This window comes from Falco punctatus (genome assembly GCF_963210335.1).
Source record: "Falco punctatus genome assembly, chromosome: 11".
In the NCBI taxonomy this organism is placed as follows: Eukaryota; Metazoa; Chordata; class Aves; order Falconiformes; family Falconidae; genus Falco; species Falco punctatus.
In genome coordinates this window covers 10,491,902-10,507,741 of record NC_137591.1, presented here as the reverse complement: position 1 = coordinate 10,507,741, position 15,840 = coordinate 10,491,902, and the positions used below count along the sequence as shown (strand labels likewise).

At 46.5% G+C, this 15,840-nt stretch overlaps 1 protein-coding gene across 1 annotated transcript in view; it reads right to left on the bottom strand.

The window, feature by feature from the left end:
- Positions 1-15,840, bottom strand: part of TMEM275 (transmembrane protein 275) — a 46,954-nt gene that overhangs the window by 21,048 nt on the left and 10,066 nt on the right. The gene's annotated exons all lie outside the window — the stretch shown is intronic.

Here is a 15,840-nt window from a genome sequence, read left to right as displayed (position 1 = left end):
ACCACATCCACCAAGCAGTCTGCTGGCCTGCCCACAGCGTCTTCCTGCCCATCTAGTACTTATGTATCCCATTGAGCAAGGTACCACTGTCCAGTTGAGCCATGCGTAATATCAGAGGCTGATTGCAAGCATGCTCACAGGTGCAAATATGTTCATTTTGCTCATCCACATGGGGAAAAGGACTCACATGGTGATTTAGACCATCAAAATCTATTTCTTAGCGGAGACAGGCTAAGCTAGTTACCATAGGTAAAATAATGGATTAGAGCTTTCCACATCTTGATAATTTCACCGTTTTCAGTGGTGCCCGCATTCAACTTGTCCCTGGACATGGAAACCAAAACCCCTTTGGAACAGATGTGATGTTGCTTTGTAAGCCAGCAAGAAGAGACTTAATTTGTGCCTGTTATATCCACCTGACAGTCAATTTGTAGCATGCCAGACTGCAAGAGATACTAATTACTATGAGCATAAATCACATTACTCTAGCCAGTTTGGATTCCTGGAAACTCGAGCTTTGAGGGATGTCAGACTCAACATGATCAACAGATGGTGTTTCTGTCTGAAGAGAAGACATGTCCTGGATCAGCCTGTCACTGCTTAGGGCACTGATGCTCTTGTTCCTCACCCAACAGTCTTCACCTAAGGGCTGAGGCTTTAGATGGCAACACACGGTCTGCAAGGATGATCAAGACCTGGAAATACAGTGCACTGTACAGGCAGTGCAGAAAAGCAAGGTTAGGGTGATGTAGTTCACGTCCCTTCAAAATATTTAACACCTTGGACACAGGTGTGCTCTCTTCAAAGTTTTTGTGACTCTTAAGCCCCTCATGGCTCAAACCACAACAGTGGGACACCTCACAAGGTAAGTCCTTAACTCTTCAAAGCAGCTAAATAAGCAAGACTTAAGGAACTCTTCAAAGCAGCTAAATAAGCAAGACTTAAGGGAAAATTAAAGATAAGAATTGAGAGTCCTTATTCATCCTTACGTGAAGGTCAGCGGGTATCTTATCCTCAACTGCAGGGTGCATAAAAAACCCAGACTCCTTGGATCCTTCTGTGGTTTAGACAGGTCTCACGTAACTTCATGGAAGTTGTTGCAGTGACTTCAGTGAGGTGTGCACAAGGTCTGTAGGATGCTGCCTTGTGAATATTTACCCTCTGGTAGAGAGCAGATGTCTGCAGCTTCCATGTGGGATATCAAGTTATAACACGGCAAAGCACAGATCATTAATCACATCCTTAAATGAAGTGATTATAAGGTCATCACGTCAAACACCACCTAGCATCGTTGTGCCTGTACAGGTTTTATTTTACACAGGGCCTGATGAAGCATCTGTTTAAAACACTTGACTCCAACTCATCTGCTCTGCTGCAAAGCCTCTCTCCTAATGCACTTAATCTTTCTGCCTCTCAGGTCCTGCAGAACCCTCCCAGCGTCATCACCACACGCAGCGAAGAGGTTCTCCTCTCACTCAAAGTGCCTGCTGTCAGGGTGAGTTCAGCTTTCAGACAATGCTGACCAGTAGTGCTGTGTTTGTCTGTAGCAGACACAACCCCGCACCAGAGCCCATAACTACTCACTGGTCCCCAGGGAGTAACTGCCTCTTGCAGGTTTGAGATTAGCTGTGTGTGGTAGACATCTTTTTGCCTTCAAAACCAGGATCCAGAGGAGGGAAAAAAAAAATCCCATAACTATGCGTCATGAAAATTATGGCAGCTCACACATGATTAATTCAGCATGGTTTGGAGTAAGATCCTTAGCAGAAAGCAGCACTGTAGTCATATAACCCTTGCAGAGTTTTATTTATAGTAGCTGAAGACAGAGGCGAAGAACCTCAAGTCAAACAAGTTTCATCTCCTGCAAAGAGCAGTCGCCAGTGTTTGCCCTCAAGGCAGCCAAATATTTTCTTTCAAGCAACTGGCACAGAACAGAGGTTCTGATTTCACAATGCCATGCATAGACTGATGGGATTCATAAACCAGTTAATTAGGACACGTACTTCTCTCTTGCAGCACACACCATTTCAGAGATGAACCAGCAGGTGATGGTACAGGTGAGTTCAGAGCAGTAGAATCTAGATGAGCACCACCAGCCTGTAACTCTGCCAGCAGATACGAGAAAGCGTTACCCAGCTACTACAGTTAAGTGGACAACTGATGGGACAGGACAGGAGCTACAGAGGTGCCTTTCTGTAGGCAGGTTTTAGTGCTATTTAATTCTAGAAGTCACTGAAACCACCCTATATCCCTTTCCCCATCCCACGCACAGACTGTGCAGATACAGGGAAAAGCTGTCTCAACCATCAGTGAGATGCTGATAACTCCTGACCAAGACCAGGTAAGAATTAAGCACGGGGCGCTCTGCTATCATCACCACCAGGGTAACATGAAATTCTGATTAAATCTCACATCCTCTTTAGCAACACTTGCAGAGCTGAGAAATCATACAGTGTCATTAGAAGCAGATGTTGTTTACAGGAGCACTTTTCCAGTACCACAGATGTGGTCAGAGCCAGACACCCCTTCCCTCATCACCTTTCAATATGCTTTTTGTAAGACTCACATTTCAGCCCTTCAACAGAGATCAAGGACCAAAGGTGCCAGGTGCTACATAAACACATGGATGTAAGGAATTTCTGTCTCAAAGAGGGAAATGGTAATACACACATCTGGCAGAGTGTGAAACTGAGGCACAGAGGCTACGTCAAGGTGACATCCGTCCCAAGACCATGGTCCAGACCCCACAGCCTGGGAGCCAATGGGGAGCAACTGCAAAGATGCTGGGAACGGACCGCCCCACTGCTGAGGGGACCAACAGCCACCAGCTGAGCGATCAGTCTCTCCAAGGTCTGCAGAAGATAAGGGTTTAACTCTTTTTCTCACTAAATTATTTGTCAAAAGAGAGTAAGGACACTTAACCTGCCTGTGTGAGGAGACACTGTTTGCCTATACCTTGTGCAACAGAAGCAGCGCCTAGAATTATTCACTACTATTTTAAGCAAGTAAGAAAAAAATAGTCTGCGTATCCAACATCCTGAAGATCAGACTTCAATAAACAAAGCAGCAGCAGCTCAGGCTGAGAGTAAGAAACGGAGGCTGGGAGAGAAAGCCTGGCTGGTGCTGGGGAAAGATCTGTAGGACCTTATGATGCCAGGGCTGATTTGCAATCATTGTCTCAAGCCCAGCAAGCAAAAGACTGCCCCAAAAATGCTGCGATGTGTTGGATACAGGATGAATTCAACAGCTGTCCTCTGAAAAGCCTGGGAAGCTGCAAACATGACTAAGGAAGAGAAAGCAAAATAAACCCAACAAATGGAAAGACCTTGGATGAGTTTCTGTGACTGTTTAGAAGGAGTAAAATGGTTTCCTCTGAACATAAGGTTCCCCCTCATCTTTCACATGTGCTTTTTAATTGATCATTAATTTCTCTAAGAAAGGACAGGCAGATACCCAGGAGTATGGAGCCATTCCCCCAGCTTTCTGGTTCAGAGGAGGACTGAACTTCCCCAACCTCCTCAGCAAACAGCATGGGGATCAGGGCTTCTGCTTAGCATTCATTTGCAATTCTGACCTGCTGCTAATTACACTCCCTGGCCATACAGTCCCTGCCCAGCCAGTGCAGAGTTTAACTCCACCAAAGAAACTCACTTCTTAATGACTGTCACTGGATTCTGTGCCAATTTGGTTTTCTCAGCTCTTCTCAGGATCTGGGAAAGATGTTCATAAGTGATGAGGCCATGACATAACCTCTCACCAGCCATCCGTCAGCTGCAGCCACTGACTTTCCACACTCCCACCCCCTCCCAATTATGAACTGAACTGTGTTAGCAGCACCAGATAGTAATTTTACTGTGCAATCAGAGCAGGCTGGGAGCATACACAGAGCCAGCTCTAGAGATTCAGCTAATGAGGGGCACCTCATTAAGTACCTTGGGGAGAGCTTTCAGCAAACGTGTTTTACTTTGCACTCAAGACAGGCCTGGAGCACTCACACCTGCTGCTGAAAGGAGCCCGCTCAGGACCACTAGCTCAATGTCTTATTTTATTATAATTTTATATTATATAATTATATATTGTATATTTATTATATATTTCTATATGTAATATATATTTTATATATACAATATAATATTATATATTATAATGCCATATCTGATGATCTCTAAATGATTGTGTCCCTCATCGCTCCTTGCTGCTCCCTTAGCAAGTTTTCCAGCCATCACCTTACTGACACCTTTCCTCCAGTGAAATTACTGGGGATACCTAAGTGCCCCCAGCCCTCCCCCTCTGCTACCCCAGCTGCCAGGCTGCCTACAAGAGAAGCTGGCACTGCTTTGGCAGGAAAGCAGCAGAACTGCCAGTCTCCAGCATCTTCTCCAGCGCCTCCATCCTCCCTACAAGCTCCATCTTACCAAGGGCACCACATTTTCTCTGTCTCCAGGCTTTTACCACCAGCTTGCCCACCAGAAAGCTGATCCCTCACCTATGCCACACACTGCTCACAGCATCTCCAGGCACAGAAGGATCACAGGATCAGCTGGGTGTTTGTCATGTTTAACCCCATTTTATAAAACTGGAGGCAAACACTCCTCCCATACCTATCTCACCCAGGGGAAATCTTCTGTTGGCTCCTCTGCCTGTTCAAATGGGTGCAATTTGATGCTGGGCAGATTGAAGTGCACTTCCCCAAGATTTTCTGCTCACTGCTGGGGCCTTTGCAACACCTACTCATCTCAGTGGGAAATGGTATATGCTTCACGGAAAGAGCAAGAAGCCAGTGTACCGAGTATGTGCGTTTCTCATAGTTCTGTGTGCAACTGCAGCTTATTCCTGATTCAATAACATGGTGATCCCAGCTTCCAGAGAAAGGGATTAAATCAATGATTAATTTAAAGTAATTTATACCTTTTAACCATTCAAGCGTATTTCCCAGGCTGAGACCTGCAAGCCGTGCTGGATCAATGCCTGGAAATCTGTGAGTATTATTTCAGGTGTAACTACTTATCCCCTGTAGTACAGCAACAGCCTCACCGCTAAGGAAACAGTTAACCCCTTGGCTCAGCCAGAGTGCTGATTTCTGGCATCCCGGATCCAGTTTACTCATTTGCTGCCTCCAGGGATCATCCAGCAGGTCTGGGGATGCACAAGTGCAGCATACAGAGAGATGATTTTCTCATCCAACTTCCCCCTGTGGTTCCTTTATAGCTGCTCCTGTACAGCCTTAGCCCATTCTTGGCATGGAGCCAAGGACCAGTGCCCCCAAGGTCCATAGCGCCCTGCAGGCAAACACTCAAGGGGTTCCTGGAGCAGCCCAGGGGACAACAGGCAGTTTGCAAATTTAAGCCCTCCATGTGTTTATCCCGCTACAGAGTTTTGGTGGGTTTTTTCCCGACCAGGAGATTTTGCTCAGCTCCTGATTATTATTACCACACCACCCACAACACAAGACGGAGACTCCTGAATCCCAGCTGGCACCTTTGGTATGACAGTCTCTCTGCACCTTGCTCACCCCTCCTGCAAAACCTGGTTAATTGTATTTTGAGCATCTCAGTCTCCCTGGCTCATCTGTTCAGCCATACACTCTCCTGCTCCACGCCTCCAGCCACCTGACCAGAGAATTAGAAATAGTGGCAGAGTGACTAAGTTGACAATGAACCAGTTTTATAGACAACACAAAGCTGACTCTAATACTCATGAGTGGCAGCAGGGTCTATGTGGGGAGAGAGTAGCAGAAAACTTGACTGCAGGAGAAATAAAAATAAAAAAATTAATGCAATAAAATTTCCCCAGATAGCACATGACCAGCAGTTATTTCACAAGTGGCATGTTTGTTAGAAAGCATTAATAAAACTTGCAGTATAACCCAAGAGGATTCAAGGAAACATCACACAGGAATTTGCTGCAAAGTTTTATGCTCTCAGTACTGAAGCTCAGTTCCAGAAAACAGAGTCTGGGGTGGGCTGGAAGCTCTCCCTGCTCCCCAAAACAGGCAGGAGGAGAAAACTGGGGGGAGAGAAGCATCTTTTGGTGTGGCAGGAATCTCTGTGGGACTTAGCATTATGCCCGTAAGGTAACAGAGCATCTGAATTGGCTGCTGGTCCCCCAAAGGCAGGGGGAATTGCCCCACACGTTGCTGCAGAGACTCATTGATTCAGGTTTTGACCTGGCCTTTTCACTTGCCAGAGCGGGAGGACTAAAATCAAATGTCTGTTTGGCTTCTAACTGTACCCCCAAGTCCTTGTGAGAGCAGGAGGCAGGACGGAGGAAGGGCAAGAGCAGGACACACCTCAGCACAGAGTGGAGATGAACAGATGGAGAAACAAGAGCAAAGCAGGGAGATACACACAGACACGCACATGAACAGCACCACATAAGCCTCACTTCTGAAGGAAACCTGGCCAAAACCTAATTAAGACCTGTTCAGATCCTAGCCGGCTGGACCCAGCAATAAGCACATGCATTTCAGAGCTTGGCTCCTGCGGCACCGCAGCTATGGGTCTGTAGCGCCAAACAGCCAGGCTCAGATTCACTGCGCTGGGGATGGGGCACGGAGAGGTGATGCTCCAAGCCCCTGCCTCACTGTGCAGTGAGCAGGGGTCACGCTGGTGCCTGCCCCACACCGTGGCTGCATCCAGCTGAGATCACTCTGCAACAGGGTAAAGGGAAGGGAGGGTAGAGAAAAATAGCAGCCTCTTACAGAGTCAGCCAAGAATTAACTCCCCTGATCTCCCAGAGAAAGTGCCAGCAACCACCTCTTCTGCTTGTTATCATTCCTTTTCCATTTACTTTTAATTTGCTCAACCTATAATTTGCTACAGAGGCTGCCCAGTAGGTATCATGTCAGAGCAAACTATTATGCAGGTGCTGCTTTTAGCCCGGAGCAGAGAGAAACACGTCAACATCAGGACTGGGGATACAGCCAGGAAAGCTGCTGATTTCACTGAGAAAATACTAAACATAAATCGTGTCCTGCTTCCACCCTGTAACACTTCAAGCTCCTTGCAACAGCAGCATTAGAAATCACAGCACAATTAGGACATTACACAGACCAAAGACGAAATGCCGCAGAAACAATGCAGGGACACTGATCACACAGGGAATCCACTTAGGAACCCAGAAGGACCAACCCACATCAGAAAGTCCCAGTTTTTCAAGGCAGGGAGCTGCCTCTCTGCTCTGTGTTCGCAGTACAGCACTGGATACCACAGCTCCTTGAGTGGAGATGAGCAGCAGAACTATGCAGAGCTGATCAGAAGTCCTTCAAACCCTTGTTTCACCAAGAAAAGCATACAAGGTTTCACCCAAAACATCTCAGGTTCCATGAACCTAGGCTGATCTTCTTGCAAAGATTGGAGGATGCCTGCTTTCCTCCTAGAACAAACGAGGACTAGCAGGAGGTCCTACAGCTTTCCAACATACGAATTAAGAAGGGCTGAGCTCCCAGCTTTGCAGCAGAGACCCTGGAGCCTCGAGATGGCTACAGAGATCCCACAGAGCCTGGGGGCCATGGCAGCGTGCAGGCCAGAGACAACAACTCCCAAAGCCTCATGCAGCTATTAGGCAAAACTGGAGTCAGTGTAAAACCCACCGACATCCCCAAGCAGCTATCAGGCCTGAGAGCATCTAGCTCACACAACAACATGACTCTAAACCAAAGTCTTCTATCCTGCAGAAAAATTGGATTTTTAAGCCTGCTTTAGACATGCAAGGACAGCTACAATCCCCACACATAAATAACAAAAGTTATTTGGCTGCTTAGATGTTCTGCGATGGGAGGAAAGTGGTGTGACTCAGACCAGGACAGCCTTCAGTTCATTTGGAAAAGAAATCCACAATAAGGTATTCTGACACTTGCTAAAGCCTTACTTGTCCTGCTGACCACCGTGGACATCCAGCAAATATTATGGGTTAGACACCCAGTGCCTGAGGGCGATTCATTCTGGTATGAAGGACACAGAGTGACTTCAGGCCAGTTTGCAAAATGACTCCAAGCTCGCACTTTCCCCTGTGTTCTTTCACTTTCCGTAAAACTCCCTTGTGTAGGCAGCACCGCTGCCAGGCAAGCCGTATTTTAGACCCTTCTCAAAACATTCTTTCTAGCTATTTTTGATGCTTTTTGGAGTGGAGCCCTGCAGCTTCAGTGCTGCAGGCTCTGACCCCACAGTGGGTTAATGTCCCTGGTCCTGCCGCATGAGGCACTTACACAGGTCTTCTAGGTCCAGCTGAGGACAAATACTGATTCTAGTATGTCAGAAGCAATTTCTGTCAAACACCACACTGTTCAGCTCACCCACAGGTGAACCCACAGAAAAAAAAGGAGTAAAGGCAACATGTGGTCCCCCTGCAAGCCCTTTACCCAAACCAGGCTCCTGTAATGTTCCTATAGCCCAGGTACTGCCAGGTGTAATCCCCAGAGCCTGGCATCCTGCAGGTGTGTGAGAAATGCTCTTTGTCTATGCCTTCTGCCTGATTTTCAATAACGCAAGGCAATTTTGTGGCCAGTGGTTTCCATCAGCTCCAGCAAGAGCAACCCCTTTGTAGGTGTGGGGATAGGAGAAGACAGTTTTGGCATTAAACAAGACCATTCACCCCTGAACAGCATCCCACCCCGTCCTGCCAGACCTGAGCACTCTCAGAGGCTCATCATCCTTTTGTCCTAGCTTGATTTCCTCCTTTTTCCCCCACCTACAGCCTCCTTTAACCCAGCACAGGTCTCCTTCTTCCACTTCACGTGTGGTCACGACATCCTGGGCCTCCGGGGCTGCAAGAACAGAGCAAGGCTGCCTGGGGAAATGTGCCATTAGGGCGAGGAAGACTTCGTGACTGGTTTTGGTGAAGATTTGGCACTAGAAAGCAGGAGATGGAAATGGGTAATTCATCACTGGCTGTGCTGGACCATTTGGTCATTGATTCAGAAGGCAGGAATTCTTCCCAAGATTACAGCTGATATATCCCACCAGGAAAGCTCTGACTTTACAAGCGATTATTTCAGGATGAAGATGAGCTGCTGTTTGTAAGTCTTATAAGAGCAGTGTGACCCAGTGTTTTTCACCCACTCTCCTCCTGTTTTCATCCATCAGAGGAAGCGAACGTCAGCTCTCTCCAAGGCCAGACAACTTCCACTCAGGTTTCACCACCAACTAGTTATTACAAAGAGGTAGGAAATAGAAACCAACCTGGGATCATAGCAGACATGAGCTAGGAAAATTCTCAAGTTCACCGTCTGTGGTTAAGCTGCCTATTACAAGCTGAACAAGATGATTAAAGGTAGTTGTTATTGCAGTTTAGAGCCAACAGAGACAGCTTGTACTGGGAAGTACAACACATTGTGCCTGAGAAAGCCCACTGTAAGCATTAGATTACATTTGCTCAGAAAAGTATCGGGCTGAAAGATGTAAATACTCAAATCTTTGGGCACCAAACAGCACCAAAACAAAGAGAAAGCTGAATGCCATTCAAAATGGGGAAGAAGCAGAGACACAGGGAGCGTGGCTGCACTGGTAGTCTTTTAGACGCTGCTAAAACAGTGCTGCTGCAGGAGGCGAAGCAAGGGGCTGCAGCAGTGAGGCATAACATGTAGGACAACAAAAAGGTCTTGCCACCTGTTTCCTTGCTTCTGATGAACAATGCCTGCATCTGCATCCAGCATTCAGGTCTGGCAAGCCCACTAGGGTGGGCATGACTGCTGTGGTCAGTGCAACTGCAAGCTGCTCTTCGGGACAGGATTGAACCCATACAAAAGATGCTGACAGACAACTCAGACATGCCACAAAGGAAATCGTTCTGGCCCTTTTTCATATGTTGAGATAAAGTGGCTTCTGTTGGATCACACCACAAGGCTTTAGCAAGGCTGAGGACTAAAACCACTCTTTTTCCAACCATTCTCCCTCACCCATATCATGCTGATACAGGCTTCATCCTTATTTTCTCTCTCTGGGATAAACCATATACCAACTGAGCATGGATCTATCTGAATCTGCAGCTTGTAAAGACACATAACAGCTACTGCATCTAATGATATATAAAAATAGATGTACTGATCCTATTAATGTACTAAGCTCACCTTAGGGCAGCAGGAAAACCTTCTCAAAGCCTGCTCCAGTCCCAAAAGCCTTAATTTCCACTCTTCTTCCTTAAATCACAAGCTGGGATGCAGCTGGACAGGTTTTCTTAATCTAGTCAGACAAAGATGCAACACCAATACCAAGGTCAGGTGCTGAAGACAGCAGTGAAACACGACCCGCATACAGCACACACATGTGCAGCAGCTTTTGCTAATTTTACAAATGACATTTTACTAAAGGAAGATTTAATTTCAGGTTTTACCAGAACTGGCCCCTCCATTTTTTCCACCTTTTGCATTAAGTATCATGATGCTCAAAGCAGAAAAAAATGTGGTTCTGTAATAGTTTATAAGCCTCCCAGCCAGTGTGGGAGGGAAGTTGTGCTCACACGAGTTTTTAAGAAGGTAGGCTAGCAAGCAGAGAGGGAGAAAGGTTCTTGCTGAAAGAAGGGCAACAGTTGGCTGCTGTCAAGTGAATCTAGATAGAAAACAAGGAGTTCTTGCCCAGGGCAGACTGAAGCTGCTGTGCAAATGCTCAGCTTTAAGATAGCCAAGGCAACTGCATCAACGCAAGACAGAAGCTGGCACAGGTATCCCCACTTTTCCTGTAGTTACTGCCCCACAATAACTTGCTTTGGTAATAAGCCATAAGCAGAAGAGACAATGAATGCTTTCTGCAGCCCCCATAAGGAGACATCCAGGACTCTGCACTACTGCTGAAGTCCTTAACGGCCCATAAATAAAGCACCTGTGTTAAGAGACATCCCATTCCTCCCACTTAGGCTGCCAGCAGCATCCCTTTCCTAGCCATGGCAAGAACACTGCGGAATAAAGGACCTTGTCCCTTCAGAGCTGGTGCCTTATTTTAGCTATAAGCAGTAGGGCCCTGGCAACTGGAAAGGAGCAAAAGAGAACAAAACAGCAGTGAGAGCTTTATGAAAGCAAAGCACCAGGAAACCTATGGCAATGCCCCCCAGGACAGAGCAGCAGGGCCTGGAAGAAGGAGAAACAGCAAGCTCCATAAACAGACCAGCTCATCCCTGAAGCCAGAGTTCTCCAGTCCAAGACTCCTTCCTCCCAGACCACAGAAGGGAGCACATCTTTAACGCTGACACTGCTTTGTTACAAGCAGAGTGAAAAAGCAACAGTCCCATAGCGTTAGGCTACGTGAAGACAAAAGCTAAGGTCCTGTAGACTGGATAGCCCATATAAATTGAGGAAAATTCATTATCCCATTTCCTCTCTTGAAACTGGGGGCAACCTGAGGCACAAAGCAGTTCCCAGGATAGGCGGCTGTGTGCATAGCTCAAGTCAGGGATGCCAGAGAAAGAAAACATGAGATTAATGCATCAAAATCTCCAGGGAATCAATCTGATGAAGAGAAATATTGCTTTCAGCGACTGCATTTTTAAAATACATTGTGTATTTTATTAAATTTCAGGAATCACAGCACGTACATTCTTGCTTTGTACAGACTTGGCCCCTGTCAGGGCTTCAGCTTCTGTCTGGAAATAAAACAATAGGGAAAATCTGTATTCCTCTCTAGCAATGTTCACACAAACAGCAGCACAACTTATTAATATAATTAGCGCTCATAATACATCTCTGTTCTTACAGCTGTGACAACACAGACACCTCAAACTATACTGCTGCCTCTCCAGTGTGAGCTGGGACATTGTGTCCTCTTTCAGCATGTTAAACCACTACCACAAAGAAAGTTCTTCCTAATAGGTTTTCCATGGAAACTCAGGACAACGGATGATGTTGTGTTTCGTGAGAGTCTATGGTTCCCCATCCCAACTTCAGAAACAGTCCAGTTAGACCCAGTCTGGACCATGCCGCTAAGAAGCCCCAAGCTGTTCCCAGCTCCCTGAGCTGGACAAGCGGGTGCTTTAGTCTGTGTCCCTGGAGAAGGTGGCAAGAAACCCTGAGCTAGGCTTCCAGCTGGGAAGGCTGAGGTGCGCTATCAGGTAGGTTCATGAATTGGTAGACAGATCAGCAGGGAGAGATGTCCATCACGCGTGGAGGAGAGATAAATTTTTAACAAGCAAGCTACATAGAGAGGGACAAGCTGGTATTAAACCTATTTTCCACTTCCACTTTGCAAAATGCCTTGCCAGGTTCTGTGGTTCGTTCAGTCTGTAGCTGAACTAGATACCTAATGCACCCTAAGGTAAGCAGGTTGTTCTAGAGGTGGGAATTTTCAGTATATTTGTAGTGGAGATGGAGACAAAAAGTGGCAGGGAACAATCGATAAGAAAGAGTGTGGGAAGTGTGGAGGGAGAGGCATCCCCCAGACCTTCCCTTCTCACCCCTGCATTACCAGGGGGCTCACAACTGCGGCCTTTTGAGCTGTAAAATGTAATCTTGGGACTGGTGATAGCCCTGGAATAAATTCTGAGAAGGGATCAAGGATGCAGATTGAAAGACAACATGGATAAGCGCCCGATGGGCAAGAATCAAAAAGACCTATTATCCCTGTAAAGTATACAGACACACAGCAGCAATCATTAACTGCAGTCAAGTGTATTATCTCTTCATGTGCTCTTCTCCTGTGGACCCGATAATTCGTCTCATCCTACACCTTAAAAGATCTGATAGCTGGGAGATGCAACAAGTGAGATCTCACGCAACAAGATATCATTAGTCTGACTACATCTACTCAAGGCTGTTTATTTTTCTCCAATACAAAGCAGAAACATTTAAAACTTTGATGTACAGTCATGAGAACAAATGAACCAGGAGCACAGCAGATCTGTTAGCTCTTTTGCGCACTTCTTTTTGCTAGTTCCTGACTGCTGATGTTGTGTGGCAATGATCCCTTTCCTCAGCAATTACTTATTAGCCATACAACTCCAGCCCGTGCACAGCCTCTGCACTGATGTGCGTGAAGCCCTGGCTGTTTCCATCCCCAGGGGAGCAAACACACCCCTCGCAGCCTCACTATCCCCCAGAGCAGACTTTTTTCATCATCCTCCCGCTCTCTTTTTTGTTGTTGTTGTTCTAAGAAAGAAACTGAAACAAAGATGAGATTGTTTCTACCAAGAGGTGGTGGCAGCAGCTCTGAAGCTCTTATGAATTACAAAAAGTCAAAGAGGATAAGCCTGCTGAGTGGAAACAGGGCGATATCACTTGCTGTCATCAGAGGACCTCCTGGGAAGAGCTGAACCCTGAGTGTCCCAAAAATTAAGAGTGTAAATTGATATGTGCTCCTTTGCTTCACAGAATCTGTGCGTCATGTGAGGCAGGGGTAGCTGTTACCACAGCAACTAATCTAATCTTTATTTTAATTTTTGTTGTAGTCAGATCACAACAGAAAGGAAATAGCCATGCTCAGAATTAGAGGAATTGTATGTGCAAACACATGCACAGAAAACATACATAATTGCATACACAGCTGTAATTAAACGTAAAAAAACAGTTTTTATATGGGGAATACACTTAAGGAAATCGAACCAAATTGACTCAATCTCAGAGACACAGAGAAAAGAGATAGCTCTATGCACAGCCATCGTGTTGAGTGTAACTGAGCCTATCACCGTCCTAGGGAAAAGGAGCGTACAACTTCTGTACCTTGCACTTGGGAGATTATCCCGTCCCAAACTGCCTGTCAGTTCATTCTCCTTCCTGTGAACGCTGCTTCTGGAGAAGAAACACAGGGACCTCTCAGCCATGTCCTAATACAAAAGCCCTGATACCATCCCAAAAACCATAGTCCAGGCAACAATATGCCCTCAACATTGCCATCCTAAAGTTATACATCTCAGGAAGGGAAATGCTTGAGATCTTCCTTTCCTGACTCACCACGTGGCTGGCAACCAGGGCAGGGAGCCAAACAGGCCAAAATTAGGAACCCCATGTTTAAAAACCCTCAAATTCCAGGTGTCAAAATGCTTGAAGCCCTGAGTAGGGAAGCACGCAGTGCCTGCGGCGCGATATCCAGATAAAGCTGGTGTGCCAGACATTCCTTAATGCCAGGTGGCAGACATGGACAAAAGAAAAACCTTAAGCACATCCCCAGGGATTCAGGCACCCGAGTGGTGTTCTGGTTTCAGCTGGGATAAAGTTATTTTTCTTCCTAGCAGCTGGTACAGTGCCGTGGTTTGTATTTAGTATGAGAATAATGTTGATAACAGTGATATTTTTAGTAGTTGCTAAGTAGCGTTTACACTAAGTCAAGGACTTTTCTCGTACCACCCCACTAGCGAGCAGGCTGGGAGGACAGAAGAAGCTAGGAGCAGACACGGCCCGGACAGCTGACCCAAACTGGCCAAAGGGGTATGACATACCCTATGACATCATGCTCAGCATCTAAAGCTGGGGGTAGAAGGCAGCGGGGACGTTCAAACTGATGGTGTTAGCCTTCCCAAGTAAACATTACACGTGACGGAGCCCTGCTTTCCTGCCTGCAAATGGGAAGCGGTAAATGAATTCCTCGTCTTGCTTTGCCTGCGTGCAACGGCTTTTGCTTTACTTATTAAAATGTCTTTATCTCAACCCAACGAGTTTTCTCACTTTTAGTCTTCCGACCTCTCCCTCATCCCACCACGGGGGAATGGTGGGGAGTGACAGCAAGTGGCTGTGTGGGGCTTAGTTACCAGTTAAACCATGGCAGTGGTCACCAGTCAGATACCACCTTAGGCCGCTGACATCGTCACTGGCTTCCAAATATGACAAGCCAGATCCTCTCCTGCTCTGAACTGGGATAGACAGTTCCCATGTCATCATCAACAACGTTAAACTGTTTTATGCTGCTTTTGTTTTGCCAGAGGGTCCTTTCACAGGAACTCTTTTTGAGTTGGGCTTTTTCTTTTTTTTTTTGTAGTTTCCTTTTATCTGGAGAGCAGGATTTTCTGTGAAGAGGTCGCAGCCAGAACACCAAACTGATGCTGCTTCTATCAATGCAAATCCAGAGGAAAAGCTGGCAAACTTTCAGCTTAAGATGACAGCACACAGCAACACTCATCACCTGCAGGACCCACCCTGAAACACCCTGAATCAAGACAACAACTTCAGCTCAAATCCAGCCTGTCTTCTGAGCCACGAGGCTGCAGGAGTGTTGTGTCATGGGTGGACGAGACAGGAAGGAAACATGGAATATCAAGACTTCTTCAAGCTTCATAAAGACAATGAAGATCTCTGCCTTTTGCTGACTGCACAGCACACCACCAGTTCATGAAGTCCTTCAGCTGCTGACTGCCAAAGGCTAGGGGTTACAGGCAGGGAAAGCATCCTAATTACATGTCTTCCTCCGACATCCTCTCCTGGCCACTGACAGAAACAGGATGCAGAGTAAGAGCGTTTAGCTTGACCCAAAACAGCCCCTCTAATTCTCAGCAAGAATCCAAGATGTTCCAACCTCCAATTTAGAGAAGGATGGAATTATCAACCCTTCCCCTCAGCTATTGCCAAACTGGACTCCCACCCTGAGTGCCAGATCTTTTGCTAGCGCAGGAGGAGACACGCCAGGATTACAGAATAACAGGTCCCCTAAAGGTAAAGTTCTGCTTTGAAGTGGTGATAACTTGGGCAGATGGGATCGGTGTTTAGAGAGAGATGGGTGTTTGCACCTGGAACAAGCACAAGCAGAGGAAGCAGCTCAGTAAGTGATACGGGTTTAGGTATTTTTAGTAATGCAATGCAGCAGTTAACAGAAAAACTAAGAAGGAAGAGCAAGAAACAATGAAAATCAGTTCAGCTTTAACCAACTTCAGAGGGATCACACTGGTGCATCAAACCAAGCTCCTGGCCATCACCTTTACGGGCAAGCAGGA